The 13,795-nt window shown below is 40.5% G+C and overlaps 1 long non-coding RNA gene across 1 annotated transcript in view; it reads right to left on the bottom strand.

The window, feature by feature from the left end:
* Positions 1–1,729: 1,729 nt before the first annotated feature.
* The window catches only part of LOC134670037 (uncharacterized), a 366,992-nt gene continuing 354,926 nt past the window's right edge, over positions 1,730–13,795 (bottom strand). The window contains exon 3 of the long non-coding RNA XR_010099005.1: positions 1,730–1,769. This is a non-coding gene — a long non-coding RNA (uncharacterized LOC134670037). The remainder of the gene's footprint in view (positions 1,770–13,795) is intronic.

The following is a 13,795-nucleotide window of genomic DNA, read 5'->3' on the forward strand; positions in this document are numbered from 1 at the left end:
TCAACACCCCGTCAAATCAAGATGTAGTTTAAATTATAACCAGTATTGTAACTATTTGTCTTGGCACCGACTTCATACCTTTCAGTTGCTTAGGGCATAGTTATAAAACGGGATGATATATTGTTATTTTATCCTTTTTGAAGTCGGTTTTACTTTTTTTTACAGTTTAATATTAATATCACAATAATTTACTTTTATAAAATCTAATATTCCAGTCTCGCTCTCCCAGAAATGCAGAAATGTTGTGTAGCTATTAGGAAGGCTTTGGTGAGGATTTATGTGCCTGATATTTTGCATGAACGTCAGGGAAATAAGCGTCTTCAAACTCCTTTACACTTGTTTTAACAAGGGAAGAGCACTTTGGCCTCAGCGGAGCATACACCCATTACTCATCCATCCTTTTATATAGGTACGTATCCTATACGTGTACGCAATGCCGCAGGCAGTTACGTATGACAGTAACAACATATGCGGAGTATTATTATGATTCATATTACGAGCGTATATTTAAGGATTTTTATTTATATTACTACGCCACTTGCACCATCTCACTAACCCGGGGTTAAGCGGTTAAACCGTTAATTTAGTGTCAAATTGTACTGGTAACCATGGTAACTCTAGGTTTAACCGGTTAACCCCGGGTTAGTGGGATGGTGCAACACTGAGAGAAAAGTACAACAAAAATACACTTAGAATTACAAAAATAAACTTAATCCGGGGACAAGGAGAGTTAACTAATAGGAACAAATTGACTTTTGCAATTTCTATTAGTTCTTGCAATTTCTATTATCTTTTTGTTGAAATTATATTTGGGATTACTAAGCTGTTTGTAGAAATAAATAAGCTTTACAGAAATAGTGAAACGTCCATAATTATTACTAAAACTTCATTTTTTCCCCCAGTACAGAACTGTTTTTTAATTCCTGGTGATGATTTTTCTCTCAGTGAAGTGACCCTTATTGGCTATGTGCAAAGACCGCGGTGGGGTACCTAAATAAAATACGATAACGCGCGGCGAGGGAAAAGTGACTTTTCATTAGAATACATCAAACTATATGAGAGCAGCTCTTAATTATGAGGTAACCAGTGTATCCCACGCCCACTAGGCGGTGCTGTAATTAGGGTTACCAGTAGGGAATGCTCCCGGTACTGAGTTTGTATGGCGAGAACCGGGAATTCCCGGTTCCGGTACTGTGTTTGTATAGAAAACCAGTACCGGGAGCACTCCCTAGTTACCAGATACAAATTTTGAATTTCCTGATAACAACCTGATTTGCGAATATTTCTCCCGACGCTCATTACAATAACTATTGCTGTAATCATTACCTTTATATAGAACACGATTATTACTATTGCTTTTTTTCTTGTATATTGTTTTCGAGTCAAATGACTTGTATATTGTTTTCGAGTCAAATACGGACACTACAGACAGCAGACGGACGGACCGACGGACAAGATTAAACTATAAGGGTCCCATTTTTTTCGTTTTGGCTATGAAACCCTAACAAAACGAGATGCGATCCTCACTAGTAGGTATGACTTTCTTTTGGTTACACTTTTTTGTTGAAGTACTCAGTCCGCATTCTTTATAACTCCATGTAAGTACACTTTTTTGTTGAATTACTCAGTCCGCATTCTTTATAAGTCCATGTAAGGTAGAACTAGTGCTCGACGCTGCACTACTTAGTATTCGCACTTATGGGCACTTTATGTTAAAGTGACAAGGATTAAATTTGAATACAGAAAAATCTTCGTCGTTCAAATTTAACCTATCTCACGCCCGCTCTCGCAATATCAATAAAAGACCAACATTCTTAACAATACAACGCGAAAGCGGGCGTGCAAGATGTGTAAGAACTTAACTGAACTGAACTTAAGGACGAGTCCCCGAAGTAACTTGGAAATCTTCTGCCTTGTTCATTACCTTCGAAACTTGAAATATTATATTTGAATATTTTAATATTCCCTAGGACATATTTTCAAGAAGGTATTAAGGTATCTTTTTCTATTGATATTTTATACTGTATACCAACTTTAATTTTTAACAAGCAGAAACATCTACGAACGATGCTATTAAGCTTAGAATAAATTTAAAAGTGGAAAAATTACTATCTTAGTTGAGACTTGAATTCACGGCATCTAGATCGATACTCCAGCGCTCTGCTCTGCCAGTATCACCTAAGACAGTAATTTTTCCACATTTAAATTTAAATATATTTTATGTTTAGCAACTATGACAAAATCAAATAAAATCACGAAATTAAAGGTGATGATACATTTGAGCATTCATTTGTAACATAACATCTCTCTAAATGCTTCTACCTCTGCTTTTACCTATAATATAATATTCGCTAGAATGCTCATTACAAGTAAATGCTCAAATGTATCAGCACCTTAAAAATAAAAACCCGAACAAGTATTCGGCGTCGTCGCAAGCAATTTAAATATAGCTTAAGCCAGTCTTACATTTATTTCATTTCATTTATTCTTTTATAAAACAAAACATGTCAGGTGCAGAGCGTCATATTCAAAACCATTTACAAAAACTTTATAAGTTAAACAACATAGGTTGGATATACAAGATGTGTCAGGTGGGGTGGATTCAATTATTACAATAATTATATCACTTATGATATGACACATTTAAGACGAATCATACGTTAAAAACCGTCAAACAGCCTTTTTTTTTTTTTTGACGGAGTGGGAATGCATTTACGCACAGTGTGTGGGACTCGCCGCTCCTTATCCCTCTCTTAGCGAGAGGGAGGGAGAATTTGGCCCTACCCACTAAACCCACTCCGGCGTTTCACCCTCTTTGCCGTTCGTGAGGGCGCACTGGGATCGAGGTCATTCCACCACAGCGCCCTCCGGCAGCCCCGGCTTGTCGCCAGGGCACCCTCACAATGCAGGGGGGGACCAGAAACGCTTGATCCCCACCCCTACGACGTGTGTGGGGCCGATGCGATGCGGGTTCGGTACCCACTGGCCCCACTAGGGCTCGAGGCGAGCATACGCTCCTCGCCTTCGACCCTGCCGCCTGCGTCGGAGAGGAAGCGCGTCAGCCGCCGCTTCTCGCTCCCTCTCCGCCTCCTCCTTCTGCGACATTACTTCTTCGCAGAAGGAGGCCACCGCTTCCCATTTCCTCTCGCTACCCAGCATCGCCGCTATTATGCTGTGTAGCGAGAGATCCGCCACCCCCGTCGCTGCCCTGAGGGAAGCTCTTTCCACGGCCCAGCGATTACACTCTTCCAGAGTGTGCTGAGCCGTATCATCCGCCGCGCCACATTCGTGGCACTGAGGCCCCGGCTCCCTCTGTATTTTGTGCAGGTAGTGTCCGAAACAGCCGTGTCCGGACACCACCTGCGTCACCCTAAAGGTCAGGGCCCCCCTGCCCCGATCCACCCACTCGTCCATTACCGGGAGAATAGCCCCTATGGTTCGGGTTCCATAGTGGCTATCCTCCAAGGCCTCCCGCCACCTCTCTCGCAGGCGCTCCGCGGCTCCCCGCATCACCCTCTCAACCTCCTCCGCGCCTGGGAGCTCCCCACGCCCCCTGGCTTCCGCCCTCAGCCGGTACCTGTCCGCCAGCACCCCCGCTTCCAGCTCCCAAGGCGGGGTGCCGGCAAGGAGGCATGCTGCTGCGTGAGAGGTGGTGCGGTAGGCCCTCACCATCCTCTGGGCCACCACCCTCTGTGGCCGACGGAGCAATGCCCTCGCGCGTCCCGTCAGTCGTCCGGCCCAAATTGGCGCTCCGTAGAGCGCCATGCTCCGGACGATCCCCGCATATAGCCGCCTACATGGGGCATTCGGCCCCCCCAGATTAGGCAGTAGGCGGCCCAGAGCCGAGGCAGCACCTATGAGACGAGGAGCCTGTCTCGCAAAGTGCTCCTCGAATGTCCATCACCGTCAAACAGCCTGTAGAGGCCCGATTCGGATTATGAAATAGACATCTATTAGACATCACCAAGATACGATAACGGTATACTTATTTAAGATCTAACCTGTCAAATTTGACATTTGCGCGATTCTGGAGATACTCTTGAACGATTTCCACAGGATATGACATAGAGATCTAATTCACTCTAATAGATATCTGTCTTACTCTATTTAACGTAAAAGTTACATTGGTTGCCCATATCTAAACTAATAATAATAATAACTCCTATAACGTATCTAGAATAGATATAGTACGTATCGTCTCTTATGAATATCTTGAAGTTCGAATACGGCAGTAGGATGCCCATACATACCTACGTACAGTCAGCAGCAGAAGTTGCTAAGCGGGCGAGGTGTACAAAATGATCTTGACGCGACTTTATTGCCAACAGAATAAGAGCGTGTCAAGGTAGTTTTGAACACCTCGCCCGCTACTAACTTCTGCTGCTGACTGTACAATGCGCTCGAATATAAAACCCTCTCTTCAGCAGTGAGGTAAAAAGGTCTAACCAATTTTGCGCTTCTACTTCCTATTATTGAAAACATTCTTAACCCTTATCAAGACCGAGGCGATCGTCTACATACTTCAGTTTAAACATGTGTTATTATACAACTTGTACAAGACTGAAATTCGATTGTCATTTATGAACTGTCAGTCAGTCAGTTTATGATAACAGTCCGGATAAGGGTTAACACATTCAGCGCCAAGAACCCGACTGGCGGGTACACTGTTCGTAGCGACTACGCGCTCCATACGGCGAAACCGTGGCTACGCGCTACGAGCGTAAACCGTAGCACGTAGTAATAATGAATGATTGATTGGAAGGGTATGTTGTGACTTCATAGCATTCCCCATACAAACAAATTTTATGATAGCGAAATGTTTTAAAGTTTTATGGCTCCTCTAAACTATGGGCCAGCGCCGGCCACTCCAAGGGACACAGCCATGCGGTAGAATGAGATAGCAATATCACTTGCTCCCTCTAACGCATAAATGCGTCCCTTGGAGTGGCCGGCGTTGGCCCATCGTGTAGAGGAGCCATTTAAATGGTTGAAATGGTTTTGCTTTAATAGTATATCGTATATAATACGTCACTCCGACTACGAATTTTTCGTTCAGAAAAACTCCCCGCTTTTAATTCTTTGATCGTCAAAGACGTCAACTGATGGACGCGGCTACAGTCCAATATCAACCTTCGGGCATTACAACAAGGTTCACGATGACGGCATACGATAGGCGTGGCGTTCAAAGGGTAAAGCCGGTTAAAAAAATAGCCAATCTCACTCGCGTCATGAAAACGAATTGATGGACACCTCTCAGTTGCAACGGGTCAGTAGTCTTGGCATTGACATATATCTGAGGACGGGTTTTACGGGCGATAAGAATGGGGCCAGTGCACTGGCCCCAATTTCACATAGGTGACAGGTGCGACGATTGTCATAAACTTAGCAAGAGAAATATCTGTTTTTTCCGATATCATAAAGTTTTTTTTAATAATACTATGATGGTGGCAAACAGGAATACGGCCCGCCCGATGGTAAGCGGTAACCGTAGCCCATGGATGCCTGTGACGTCAGCAACAGTGATTTTACAATTCGTCGCACCTGTCACGTTGGTGAAACAGGGGCCTGGTGTCACGCTCACGAATTTGAGCCAATCGTGCCGTCTAATGACCACAACGCGATTCGTCGATGAATTCGCAACACGCGATTGGTCGCAACTAGTTGGGTTAGACTGCACGATTGGCTCGAATTCATGAGTGACACTGCTGAACTAGCACCATTCCTAGTACCCGTAAGACCCGTCCTTAGATTATATGTCAATGAGTTTTGGCTTTTGGGGCTACGGCGCGGCGAAACACTTCAACATAATTTGTACATGTGCGTGATGTGCGCGTTTAGAATTACAGATACAAATTCTTTTTTTTTATTTTTTTTATTATGAATGGGCTTACTCATGGCCACAGACTAGCCGAGGCGTAGACGTGGCCTACGATGGAGCGAGCTCGCCCATAAGGTGCCTGTTCACTCTTGATTTGAAGGTTGCCGGGTTATAAGAACACGGAAATATAGACGCCGGCAAGGAATTCCATTCCTTGGCAGTGCGCATAAGGAAAGTAGAAGCAAAGCGCTTCGTGCGAATTGGTGGAATATCTACCAAATAAGGATGGAAACCGGCCGTGCGTCTAAAAGTCCGATGGTGGAATGGAGACGGTGGAATGAGCTCGTGTAGCTCTTGGGCACACTCCCCGAAGTGCAACCTGTAGAATACCGACAGGCTGGCGACTTTCCGCCGATGGGCCAAAGACTGAAGCTTAGCCGTTAGCTTCTTGTCGCCAATCATCCTCCTGGCTCTGCGCTCCACTGAGTCCAAAGCGGCGAGTTGGTATTTAGCTGAGCCATCCCACAGGTGGCTGCAATACTCCATACACGACCGGACTTGAGCTTTGTAAAGTGTTAGAAGCTGTCCAGGTGTGAAGTATCGCTTCACCTTATTTAGGACGCCCAGCTTTCTGGCCGCAGTTTGTGCTTTAGACTCAATGAAACTGCCGAAGCTGAGGACTGAACTCAGCTCCATGCCGAGGAGTTCCAGGCTGTCGGTAATAGGTACAGATGCACCCCGGAAAGAAGGAGTCAGGTCGAATGGACTCCGTTTTGCGGAAAATAGACACGCCTGCGTTTTGGAGGCATTGAACGTGACCAGATTGTCATCACCCCACTGGGAAACGAGACTAAGGGTCAAGCTCATTCGCTCAACCATGGCCTCTCTCTGTGAACGTATATCCTCCCTGCTGTCCCTTGCACTAGCCAAATATCTCTCAACAACCGTACTGTCATCTGCATAACCTACAATGCTGGGTTGCAGCATGTCGTTAATGTGGAGCAGGAAAAGGGTTGCGGAGAGAACAGACCCCTGAGGAACACCGGCGTCAATGGCCATGAGGTCCGAAGAGCAGCCATCAATAACTACTCTGATCGACCGTTCTCTCAAGAAATCAGATAGCCAGCTACAAAAACCAGCAGGGATGCCGTAAGCAGGAAGCTTGCTAAGGAGACTTGCGTGCCAAACCCTGTCAAAGGCCTTCGAGATGTCTTCGAGAATTCCGTATAAAGGTGTATCTGTATAGATACCGGAGGTAGGGCCTCTAGTTTAAAAATTCACGAAACAAAGTACGCCCAGTCTACGTTACTTTGAATTTATTAATAGGGGACGTAGAATAACGCCGTCACGCGAGTTTCTGCCTTCTACATTTATCTGCGAAAATATACCTACAGTTTTGTATTTTGCTCGCTATCACTATTTGATACATACAATTATATTATGGTGTGCAAAGTAACGACATACACCTGAAAATGAATGAAAATTAGACATGTTTTCGAAAGTTTTTTTGTATCGAGCCAACCATTATTCTTTTTAAGTTTTTGGTTGGAATCTGAAAAAGAACACACAAAAAATAACAGAAAATGTAAGGGCATATCGCCTAGCGTGGTACATACGGGCATGTGATGCGGACGGATGAAAGTCATGTGACGAGAAAGGTATTACGAATGAATGTGGAGGTGAGTATGAGGAAAGGAAAACCGAGGAAAAGGTGGATGGGCTGTGTGAGAGAAGATATGAAACGAACGCAAGTGAATGATGAAATGACGGGCGGCAGAGAGGTGTGGAAGAGAAAGACATGCTGCACCGACCCCAAGTGAATGGGATAAGGTCAAGAAAATGATGATGGTTGGAATCTGCCCTTGCAAATGTAGTCTAGTCATTTGCTCTTGATCGAAACGTTAAAAATTTCAATATGAAAACTACATTTGTGCGTTAGCCTACACTTAAAACAAATAAATTAAAAACTCTATCGTTCATTGGATAAAATAATATCCCAATCGTGGAAATACATCTTGTAGGTACCTATAATAACTTTAATAAGGCGCACCATCGTCGATTTCTTTCCAATCTCTAGCAAAAAATGCGAAGATTGCAATCTGTAGGGAAAAGAGATATTTTCGACGTCCCATTATGTCATCGCTAACTTATTAACCCTTTATAAGGCAGAGGCGATATATCGACCACATACGCTCAATCAGAAATTCAACCATACTGTTTTAATAATAGGGCTCAAAATCGTTTGCATTAATTGAATATTCAACTTGCTTTTAAAATAGATTTTTGAAATGTAGGCTTCTGATAGCTGCAACAAATTCTGCGATAGCACGTCCCTGTCAACGGGCCTTATAAAGGGTTAAGAATGTAATAACTTGCATTTGAACGCATGCAGTTTTTAATGCAATGCCTACTAATAAATCTTATAAAATATTAAAGCTGATAATGAAATTAATATTACACAATTGGATGGTTAGAGTCAGACCAAGCTAAATCTGCATACCATTTGCAATGAGAAAGTGTCAAAATGTCATCATTAATGTCAAATTTCTATGAAATTATGTTTTTTTTTTCAAAATACCGGTGCTGTTCAGTTTAAGTTACGCTCCCGAAGTCTACATACAACTCACAGAGCAAGTAGTATTTGTATGCGTTACATCCACTCATATTATGCAATGCTTATGCATCTAGGTTACTCGAGAAGCCAATGCGGCAACCAGCTAGCTTCCTAATAAGAATTGATGTGTTTTCACCACTCCAAAGTAATTTTGCGATCCATCTTTGAATGCCTCTATATCTAAAAGCTTTACTCAAATTCTATCTAAATAATTTGTCAAAACAAACTGATTTTGCTTACGCAAGAGTAAGATAAGGCTTAAAAAGTACATGAATTTAAAACACCTCGATTTTACAAGAAAACTGGATCCTTAATCAAGATCACAAGCGTTTATCGACAAATTCCCTTCGTAAAGTAAAAATGAATCGCGATATCAAAGATAATTTAGTATAAAGGCTGATTGTCAAAGTAATTTTCGTAGCCACAGTAAATTTTACTGCCATCTTTCGACACATGATTAAAATTTTAAAAACGCCGGCCCACAGGCAATTGACTTTAGTCCTTGTTCTTTCACTGATATGTAGTAAGTTTTTTAAATGTCAAAAAGTGTCGCCATCTACACGAGCATAGGCCAAAGGTATGTGGTGAAGGTATGGTGGTATCTTTAAAGATGGCACTTTTTGACATTTAACAAACTTAACATGTACCTATCAGTGCAACAAGGAGCAAGTCAAAGTCAAATGGCGTTCTGAAAGTTTTAATCATGACTGTGTCGAAATATGGCAGTCTGTGGTTACAAAAATTACTTTGACAATCCGCCTCTATATGAAATTCTCTTTGGCGATACCGTGCCGTTTTACGAATATCTGTGGCTACGTGGAAGTATTGAAGAACCTTTCAAGTCTAGACACGCGATATTGCCGTATCCCCAACCAATAGTGACTGCACTCCGGTTTACAAGTAATAGTTTAAAGTTTTGAAGGGCGGACTGACTAGTTTTTGATTGAATTTATGGTGTATGACATTTTACAACCAAGTAAAGATGAATTTTGTTCAGCATGGCGACCGTCGGCGAATTTTCTTTATTTCTCTGGTTCTATTTCGCTGATCAATTTGAAAGTATATTAAACGTACTCGTTTATTTTTAGGTTCTCCTAGCGACCCGCCCCGGCTTCGCACGGGTTAACAAATTATACACCTAAATCTTCCTCAAGAATCACTCTATTGATATATGAAAACCGCATGAAAAACCGATCAGTAGTTTTTGAGTGTATCGCGAACTAACATACAAACACACAAGCAGACAGACGCGGCATGGGACTTCTTTTATAAGCAGTGATCGGACAAATCATCGCAAAACCATCAAAAATCATTATAATTATATCATCTCAAAATAGGACAAGATTTATTAAACTCATATTATGTACACACACAGTATCTTTATAAAATTTCCAGATTATACTTAAAAACTGCAATTCCAAATTGTTAAAAATTGTATCATGTTCCATACTACATTTATTTTTGCGATAAATTGTCCGAACTCTTAAGGTGTAGTGTTGATGTGCGCGCGACATGAAATTTAGTATGGAGATAGGTTAAAGGCCCGGGGTAATTAGAGTTTTTATGAATCATTATTACCTCCACTCAGACAATGTCGCGGGGAGATGTTAGTGCATGTATATACTTATACCGTAAGATTGCACACCCGTCAGTTTACAATCTAACGTTGTGTATGTTAAGCATTTTAAAGACAGGGAATAAATTTGCCACTCTTATTTTGAACTTTAATACAAAGTTATAGGGTACACTTTTATGTTATTTAATCAGTTAAAGGGTTAATACGTATTCAACGTTTCAAGCTTAAGAACAAAGCCCAATATTCCGTAATCAAAGCTTACACTTTAGCCTCTAAATTTGATAGGGTCCTTCAAAACGTTAAGATCTTCAAAGTTTATCTTTGCCGCCTCGTCAGAAATAATTAATACCGGTTGTAGCTTGGCTCTTATCTTGATTATAAAGACCCTAATCTGATATATCGAAGCGGCATAGGTGCTCACAAATATCTGAACACTATTGTCTAGACGCTAGAGTGTAATATGTTCAGATTTTTGAGCACCTCCGCTGCTCCGATATACAAGTCGTGAATTTACTCTAAGAATGCAGGAAGAAGAGAGGGAGCAATAGAGAGTATCTCTCAAGGCGGCTGTTATGCATGGGGACCGAAATCCACTGAGAATGAGTTGGACATTTTTAACTCCGTTAGCGCGATGTAGGTTTCTACCAAATTGCGTTGTAGCTTCCTAACGCCATCTGTTAGAATATTGTGGCATGAAGTTAAAATAAAATAAAAAGATATTTTTTTTACCAACACAAGAAACAAGAAATCAGTTGCATGTACAATCAAAAAAATCAAATAGAATTTAGAAATATTTGTATAATAGTAAAATGGATGGGACCAAAACCTCCCAAATCCTCAACAAAAACTCTTAAAGCTAATTCTTAACTAAGTTATTTAATAACTAACGTCAAGAACTAACCAGACGAATAGTTCGTTGCTAAGGCAATGTTGTTGGACAGGTCATTTCGAAGGCTTTGAGTAAGGTAATACATAGTTTAATAGTAATATAGAATAGGCACTAATCAGTTTGATTTTAATATTAATATTGAAGTTGACAGTGACGGAGGAGACGCTATAAATATTTACGAGAGTGTAAAGGTCTGATGCAATCACTTTTCTAAAAATAGTGCCTATCCCAATCCTTGGCATTACTGAGCGGGCCCCATGCAGGCTCCCTTAGCGAGCAGGGAAAACGCTTAGAAAATATATGCCATTTGCAAGTCCTGATACAAAGGTAAATATCTGGGAAACATAAAAATCCTAGCTAGATCGAAATTTCGCCCTCGAAAACCCCCATACCATAGCAAATTTTATCGAAATCATAGAACCATTTCCGAGATCCCCGATATATAAATATAAATAAGTAAATAAATATACCTATAGATTTGCTCGTTTAAAGGTATATATATAATAAGATATACATCGCGGTATAATGTGGCAACACGGCGATCGTGATGGGCACATTTTCATCAGGAAAGTCGCAGGGCGACTTTTTTTTCTTACAATACTAAATTCTTTTCTTCTTTTTTTTTCTTTCGAGTAATTTGCATTTTGTTAGGTTACTATTTGACATTGGTGCTTATATTTAAATTGTATGTTTTTAAGGTTACTCATATTATTTTGACATGTTATTTCTGTTAATATTTTATGAGAATAAAATATGCGAGTATCTTCTATGTATAAACTATATTCTTACATTAACTTGTGTAAGCTTGTTGCCGTCCACTAAATCCCTTATGATGTAACATCCCTCGTCAGTTATTTACGGCGGGGACGCCTCGTTGAATCCCAACGGCCCAATTCGAACAAGCTTACAAGATATCACAGCGATACGATAGCGATCTGTCAGTATCAAGTGAAATTTCTTCAAACAACGCCACTTTTGACACTGACATATTGGTATTGTATCGCTGTGACATCTTATAAACATTACTCGAATTGGGCCGCAAGAACGAGAAACATTCCGGCGGGGCTTTTTACGGAAATGGCTTGTACATTTTGAGAAAATACCAACCTACTTATATACCTACGTACATCAATCAAGCTTAGTTGTATCCCGACTTAAAAAACCTAAATTACTAAAATATACACAAAATTGAAACGAAATTAGAATTATCAAGTACAGAATTTAGTAAAATATGTAATGAAATAATTAAAATTATTCAAACGGACCCTTCCGTTTCGCTTCGTTCAATGAATTATTATTTTTAACGTTTTAAAAATAATTAACCAGCTTCCGTCCACGATTTTTAAAAGTCGTTAAAAATTTGTACCGACTCGATTTCATTTTTATCCCTTAACGAATTTCGGGAACATATTTTCCTCTTTCATTTTTTAGACGAGCTCTACAAAAGTTTCAGAATACAGGTTTAAATTTCAAAGTCCTATCTTCAACGTTTTTTTAGGCTGTGAGTGTCTCTCAGTATCTATATGTACATTCACCTGCAATATTATGTTACACTACGAAGGTCGCAAAAATATCTAACACGATTTTATTTGTAGAGCCATAAGAGCTTGTCACATATTTTTGCGGCCTTTGAAGAGTAGGTAACTTATTATTGCAGATGACTGCTCATAATAACGGGACTGTTTTATACACGGTGAAATTTAATCGGTGATCCGGATCAAATCTTTGTAATTCAGTAAATGATTGCTCACTTATGCAGCACTAACACAGCTAAGTTCTTTTTTATCATACCTAACATGTTTAATAGAAATTGAAGGGATGTTTACAAAAACAACATAAATGCTTAGAGCGGTTGAGACTTTTTTAAGAACATTGTTAATCGTTTCAGGTGTCAACCAGTGTAGTCAGTTATGTTGTTTTTGTAAACATCCCTTGAATTTATTGTCACCCTTTGTTTAAGATAAAGAGCTTACAACTTCTTTCTAAGGTAACACCCATATAACACTAAAAACTTATGAGCAAAGTGCCGTCAATTTCTCAATGTCAAATTCATAACGAAACACAGATATTTCTTAAAACTTTTGCAAAAATAAACAAAACATTGTTGGAAAACTACTAACAGCATGGCTCCGTCATATCCAGATACGAATATTGAGTGTTACCTATCAATATTCTGTTCTCCTGATACAGGTATACATATACCTACTTACAAGGAGGACTCAAGTCTAATTGTATTCAAATTGTACTGTTTAACACAACAAACCTCGGTCGTTTGACGACCGGTCTGGCCTAGTGGGTAGTGACCCTGCCTGCGAAGCCGACGGTCCTGGGTTCGAATCCCAGTAAGGGCATTTATTTGTATGATGATACAGATATTTGTTCCTGAGTCATGGGTGTTTTCTATGTATTTAAGTATTTGTATATTATATATATCGTTGTCTGAGTACCCACAACACAAGCCTTCTTGAGCTTACTGTGGGACTTAGTCAATCTGTATAAGATTGTCCTATAATATTTATTTTATTTTTATTTTTAAACCTTTTTTTATATACTATATATACCTTCAAAGGAACAGCTCGCGACGTAGGTACTCAATTATTCCAAGAGATGTAAGTATTCAACGTGCCAATTCCGACGCACGTGTTAAATAATAACCAACGTACACCTTTTGGCATTAAACTTTTTTATACACCTGCGTGACTTCGGCCGACCTCGACAGCCTGATAATCTAACTCGACGCATCCTAAGGTACTTTTGCTCGCAATCCCCTAGGAACACTAGGCAAGCAGAGATAAGATTAATGTCAGTCAGTTTTTCGTGTGGCGGCCATTTCACCCGTCGGAAATGGGTGTACATTTCACTTTCGGCCTGTACAAGACATTTTGAGAAGACAGATAT

The sequence above is a fragment of the Cydia fagiglandana genome, chromosome 13 (genome assembly GCF_963556715.1).
Source record: "Cydia fagiglandana chromosome 13, ilCydFagi1.1, whole genome shotgun sequence".
Classification (NCBI taxonomy): domain Eukaryota; kingdom Metazoa; phylum Arthropoda; class Insecta; order Lepidoptera; family Tortricidae; genus Cydia; species Cydia fagiglandana.